Genomic DNA, 7,729 nt, shown 5'->3' on the forward strand with positions numbered 1-7,729 from the left:
ATAACCACTTTAATTGAATCATAATCGATTGAATAACAAAAGCTTGACACCTGACATCTTAGCTCACGTATTAATGGATCGAATACGAATACAAGTATGAGCATGAAGTGGGGAGTGTTCTATTACGAGTGACTCCGGTACTCATATATGGGTATAATTGACATCCCTTATATTTTTCTCTTTATTTAATGAATAAATAATTTTATTTTTTAATTAAATTATTATTTTAGAAAATTAAAATAATAAGATTATATATATTAAATTCCACTATTATATAATTATTTGAGTCTTTAAGTTAAATTGATGTCTAATATTATATATGTTAATCCTGATCAATTATCACATAATATTAATCATATTGAAATGCCTATTTATATCATCTTAAAATTTACATCATAAAAATAATATTTATTCATATAAACTCGTCTCGTAAAGTTAATGATGAGTTTCTTTTCCATCCTGAAAAATATATCCGAGTTTCAAAATGAGATGGACGCATGCATTTAAGGAGTTTAAAATTATTTTAACATTTTTTTATTTTGTTTGAGGAGTTTAAAATGTTACAAGTGATCAGAAAAATAGGTTAAAATTTATAGGGGCAATAGTTGTAATCTTTTTTGAGCAATACGTAGATTTCTTTAGAGAAAATAGTGATATGGATGCAAATAAGTTATCCTAACAATTACATGATTTCCTAGGAAATTTTTTCTATAAGATGTTATATTATATTTCAAAAATTATGTGTGTGTCAAAAAAACAAGAGGTAATTTGAAAAATAAAAAATAAAAAATAAAAAGCCTATTAAATATTTTTATAGGATTAACTATAGATTATCCTATGTAATTAGTTATTTTTAATATATCAGTTCTTATATTTTCAAAAATTATATTAAGATCCTTATACGTAAACATTTAACCTCGTTGTTTCAATAAATTTTTTTATTTTTAATTTTATAAAATTATCTTTTTAATCCTTATAAAAAAATTCGATATTTAACTTTCATTAATATAAAGATTTTAATATAATTTTTAAAAATATTAAAAATAACTCATTACAAAAGACAACCTACAATTAACCCTACCTCCATACCTCTCAAGCTGGATGGATAGATTATAGCATGGGAATGGATCTCGTTATCCTCTCTCTCTCTCTCTCTCTACGGGACACAATCTAGTCCAAAAGAGAAATCCAAAGCGACAGAGACTGCACGGCCATGGCGGCCATAGAAAGCGGCACCCACGCGCGGAACGGAAGGGGGGAGGACGATGGCGGCAGCAACGGTGGTGGGGTTGGCATGGAGCAGATCACAGTCAGTTGTATTATTATAACCGGCCTAAGCTCGTCGAGGTGGCGAGCGATGTCGATGTCGGCCACCAGCTGATGTCCGGTCGGCCGCGGCCTCGACAAAAGTGCTTCTTCCTATCCTGGTTGCAGTTTCGCAGCGCCATCATCAAACAAGCAGTGCAAGCTCGTCTTCGACCTTTGCAGCTCCATCATTTCTCTGTAGAAAAGGCTTGATGCTAGAACGAGTGCAAGTTCGTAGCCCGTGGCATTTGCTGCTTTGGCTTCTTAATTTTTATTGAAGCTTTTACATGTTATTAATTATATCACTTCGAATATCTAAAAATATGTCACATATATCTCACTCCTGTTCTCGTAAATCCACTAACTCAGGTTAACCACCTATAAATGTGATGATCATTGAGTTTAAAATATTATAATATAAAATACCTTAAAATATCCTTTTATACTACTTCATCGAAAACTTCAATATAAATGGATAAATACAAAAGAACTATTAATTTGTGATAATATTTGTACTATCTTTATCCATATTAATGTCATTTGAAGTGTCAGCGTCTTGATGTTAACAACCAATCAACGAAGATTAACTACAGTCTTTTTGTATAACTTTTTTTATTTTTTGGGGATATATATATGCTAAAATTAAATTTAGATGAACACACACTTATATATATATATATATATATATATATATATTACCCTATCAAGATTAAGCTGAAATCATACTGGACGCATCAACTCTTAAGTTATCATCATCATAAAAAAAAAGTAATCTGTTAGATATGAATTTGTACTAAAATATGCCATCAAAGCATAATTATCAAAACCAGATTGAATCGGATGGTCAAACCAAAAAAAATTAAGAATCAGACCATTACATGTCCGATTTAATTACTGGATCAATGTATTCAAAAATCGAAATGAATCCATTGACCTCATTGGTCTTTTGATAACTTGCATGAAATGTTGGACTATATAAAACTGATTTAGTTTTGTAATATAACAAAAATATTTAAAGATTTTTCAAATAAACTTTTTTATATTTTTTCAAGAAGATATTTTCATCCATCATCAAATTAGAATCGATACGCAAAATAAATAAAAATTAATCCAACTTTCGTGTAATACCACCAATGTTAGTATTATCATTCAACCTAGTTGATATTATCATTTTTATTATTTTTTTAATATTTTAAAAAATTTATTATACATAATTTTAAATTATCTATTATATTTTAAAATATTTTTAATTAAATATATTATCATAGACTTAGCTGATTTTACGTAAGTCATGAGATACCGTTGTGAGTTCGTCCACAAAAGGTTAGCCTTTTCGAAACATCTTATTTCAACAAATACTTCATAGATAATAAAAATTATAAACATAAACTTTACAAACTCTGCACAGTTGCGCGACAAAATGTCCAAGGTAATTCATCTCGGTCAAAAGTCCCCATAAGTGGCCACATAATATTATTATGGAACAAGACAATGAATCGATCCTAGACACTATCTCAAAAGCTTATCCAACCATATGCCACTCGGGTAGCTCTTGGATATTGTACTGGTTAATACTCTACATTACTCTATGAAGCTAAAAAAACCCCGAAAATAGCTATCTATATGGTTTTTTTTATAAAATTTTACCTCTATACCACAACTGTACACAACCTATGTTAACAAGCCTACAATAGTCGCAAAAGCCAACTAAAATAAAGTTATAAAGTCTATTACAAGCTCAATATATGCTGTGCAAAGCATGAACAAAATTGAAAGATACAATCTTACATGAGCATTCTATCGAATACAATATTTATAGTCTTGTCCATGATATTCTCCCCCACTTATTCTTTTGACATCCTCATCAAAGTCTTTGTGAACATTGCATTTTCTTGCTTTTGTTGAATCTTCAATCTTTTGCTCAAAATACAATGTGCCTCTTAGCTCTTAGTTGCTCTTCATCATTGTTATTTAGTCAAATTTTGATATGTCATGTTGCTTCAACTCATCAATGACACTGATTCTAGTATGAGATCGATTGAGTTATGTTGATTCTTGTTGGTTCATACGGATTATTTAGATGAAAGAAAAGACATTTTTTGTTATGTTCCAGTCTCATAAACGTCTCATGTCGCTTGAACTAGGTGCATGCTTATTGGAGCTTTAACTAACATTACCTTATAGACTTTGAGATTTTTTTTTTGTCTTTCCTCTATAAATTAATCGATTAATTCCTCTTTCACTTAGTTATCATCTCTAGTAGGTTTACATCACTTCCACTTTCGATTAATATTTTATTAAAAAATAAAGTGAACTGTCTACTCTCATACCACTAGTCACCATTGGCAAGGATTTGACAATTATTATCTTCCACTAAGTTTTTTGGAAGGATCTTCGAACCTATGCAAAGCTCCTCTGTTAGATAAATAAGATAATTATAATACTCCATTTCACTCATTCTCTTAAGGGTTGAAAGGCAAAGGTTACTTGACTTCGCTCGTCTCCTTGAGGGTTATACTCCATATATCAAGTTAGTTACTAGCCTTCGTCTACTCTTTACTCACACTTTTGAAGCACCTGAAATGTTTGCACTCCTTACGATGAGTTAGTTACTACAATTCACCTTTTCATTACTATCGAACTTATGATATACATGAATTTTTACCCTAAAAGAGTAAAGTTTTACCTTGACTTAGAGCAAGTCTATAATAGTTTTAGTTGCCTTTGAGATTATACCATCTTCTTCATCATTTTTATCACCTAATCCTTTGAGTATGAAAGATATAGCACCATGTACTATCTACTTTGTTCCTTAGTCGAGCACTCTTGCATCGACCCAAAGTTCCTCACTTCTGACTATTTTGATGAGAAGTCTGTTAACACTAGTCTTACGAAGCTCTATATACTTGGCCTTATCTCGATACTTAGAGATTGACTCTACATTATCCACCTCCTTTGCTTCTTTTATGATCAAGCGCTCTCCTGAGAGCAAGGAATTAATGACTCTATGAAAATCCTACCTTTATAGTATTATGATGCTGTCATGCCGATGGCCCTACTATCTATCGTCTCGTATATGTGTCTTTTCTTCACAATTGGTAGATTCACCTCTGTGGTACTGTGGCACTCATTCGAATCTATTTTCATTTTAATTGATGCTTGGTTTTGGATAGCTAAGTCCCTCTATGCTCGTTGTTACTTTCTCGCCCCTTTTGACCAGTTGCTTTAACACATCTGTGTTCTTTGAGTAGTTCCCCTTAGTCGATGGAAAGATAAACAACAACTCTCATGCATAGGCTCCACTTTCATGTTATAGGGCTCGCACCAATTTTATTCTCCTTTACTTCCTTGATAACAACATTTGCTTATCTAGTATTGTCCTCTAATTTACTTGGTGCCCTTGAGCAAATATAAGCTTTAGAGTAGTTCAATTTTCTAGTCGCTCCGATCATGCCTTTGTATATCAAGCCCTCTCCCATGAGACTCACTTGTACTTGCACTCAGAATTCTCTCTCAATGGTGCACGCCCTCATATGCTAATAACTAAATTCTTCATTTGATGCAAAATTTGATACATGCATGGAAGACCCACCTTTGCAGTATCTAACACTCATTTATTGAATTCATAACCCTTCTTATCGTTATGTTTTTCATTAAGGTGGAGCTCTCAATAGCTCTCGATTATACCTCAGTATGGTTAAGCCTCTCGCATGACTCGGCCCATGTGTGACGCATTACTTCGAACTGTTCTACCATAATTCACTATACCATATCCCCTCCTGATGATATTTTCATTATATTATAATCTTTGTGAGATGAACTCGGACTTTGATCTCTCCATATATGGCCTTTGTTAGCACATCGTAGGGCCTTTGCTACTTTTGATTATGTTAGTTCCTTTGGCAATTAACCTTCATCTACTAGCTCTCAAGTCATACCCTAACGAAGTATAGCTCTAGGATAGTCCGTTGCCTAGCAGCTCTCAAAGTCTATCGACTTTGTTGAAAATGGTGTGACATTGGTTGAATTTTAGGGTATCGTCCCCCAACACAATCTCCACTATGCACCGTTTCCTCCATGGTAACTTGAATAGCAACACTATCATATATTTTTCAAAAATACATGCCTTTGCATCCTCTTGCACTATGACAATGCGTAATGAACTCAACTTCGTCTCCACAAGTTGAGTCTCCTTAACTCCTCGATCAAATATTTTGTCGAGATAAGATGCATATAACTTGAATCCCCCTTCTACTTTGGCACCATACAAGATGTGTGTGCTCCATCAGAACGAGGGACCCATAGAATAACACGATATCACTCTTGCCTTTGCAAGAGTTCATGTCTTTGACCTTTGTTCAATAAAAGATTTGCACCTTCGCTCCATATTTTATCTTCTATATTGACTCCTTTTATGTAGCTTGGGCATTTTACCAAGTTTCACCCAAGTTACTCTACTCCTTAGTGTGCATTGAGTTACTCTACCCAAGTTTCACCTACGCCCACTATTCCATGAGCCAACACTTCATTGAGTTCGATCTTTACATTGACTCTAATTGTGCCTTTACTTAGTGTTACCTTAGTTCACTCCCCAACTTGAGCTTATAGTATCTCCACCAACATATTACCTTATATGAAATCATGCGACAACTCCTCGCTACTTGTTCGATCCATTAAGCTTTATAGAGTTGTTGTCTTGAGGTATCTCTCCTCAACATGTGTAGCTCATTGCACATGATTCTCCCTATAGAAAACTAAAACTTATCACTCTTGGGCATCTATCCCATTAGAGTACCTTTTCACTTTATATCCTTCCCTCTAGAAGTTTTGAAGACCAATATTCGCTTGGATTACTCCACCTTGCTGAACAAACTATGCATTGTTTTGCCCCCGTGAATGCACTTGCTATATTGTGGCTCTTCGCTAATACAACTCTTGATGCGCCTCTCAATGTTTAGCAATATGTTAAACTTTCTACACACTTCAGTCTCATACAAATGTGCCATTCTTATGCCAAAGAAAAAGTTTTAATGCTCTATAGCATCGAATTCGATCACCTTGGAATGACCATAGATAATATATCGTCTACCTATAAGCCCTTTTATAAGTACCAATTTTTTTGAATTAGTACTTCTCCTCACATCCGTAAGATTTGCACAACTCTTTCAATCGCCGAACAACTCATCCTCATTACACAATCTTATTATTTGCTAAGTGCTCCGCTTGCCTTGAGCACCATCAAGTTTAGTTGCCAACATCGAGTCGTAGCTCGAACTTAGCCATCATAACCTTTGTGCACTATGCGTTCTTTCTAGGTCACTTATCCTTATTGTGTCTCTCACACGAAAGATTAGTTATTCATCTGAATGTCAATCTTAGATACCCACTCATTTAAACAACTCATTTTCCTATATCTCATCCCATGGTCGTGTGTAATGATTGCCCTCAATGCAGTCTCGTTAAGTCCCCCATGTTTGCATGCTAAGTGTTTATAAGTGTACTTGTTTTATTCTTAAACTATTTATCATGGACTTAACTATTTTTACCTAAGTCATACGATACTATTGTATTTCCATCTACAAATGATCAACCTCCTCAAAATATCTTATGATCCCTTAAAAACCTACAAAAGAGAAAACGGGTTAGAGAAAGCATTTAACTTGGGATCCAATAAGTAATCATTTCAATAAATACTTGATAGGTAATATAAATTATAAATATAGATTTTACAAGGTCTAAATGATCATACGACAAATTATAATAACTATGTATCTGGCTGATATATTCACATATTTATACCAAAGATATTTTTAGTGATTAAAACCTATACGTTTCTAAAATTTTATCACTGAATATCTTCTCCTAAGCATTTCATGATTAATAATATGGTATTTTTTATGTTGTTTTTTAGCCTACTATAAAGAGATGGTAAATAGTGTTTAATCCTAATAGTAGGAAATGTGAAGAAGGTATGGCTGACGGTGGTAACACGTCACCACCAAATGTCAATTCCCTGTTGAGACTATTTAGATTTCTATGTTTCTTTGGTTGCTAGATTTAGCTACATCTTTTTTTTGTCAAATAAAAGCAGAATAATTGATGATGATTCTTTATCACCAAAGTCAGAATCTTGGAAATGCATATCCAATCTTGCTAACCCTGTTCCACAGATTTAATGAACCCTTTTCCCGTATTGGCTTCAAAATGTCAGTATGCGGTAGGCACTAATTTGCAGTGACATACGAAAATAATCATATATCGTTTTCCATTATGATCCTCATAGAATCAAATGACAAATATTTAGAACATCATGCTATTTGTGCACTTCTCATCCTTGTGGCGTTTGCTAGATGTGTTGTCGTATTTCTTTCATATTTGATTTGATTTGATTCTCGATTTGTGTACTAATGTCCAAACATTTTCT

Source organism: Musa acuminata, chromosome BXJ2-9 (genome assembly GCF_036884655.1).
Source record: "Musa acuminata AAA Group cultivar baxijiao chromosome BXJ2-9, Cavendish_Baxijiao_AAA, whole genome shotgun sequence".
In the NCBI taxonomy this organism is placed as follows: Eukaryota; Viridiplantae; Streptophyta; class Magnoliopsida; order Zingiberales; family Musaceae; genus Musa; species Musa acuminata.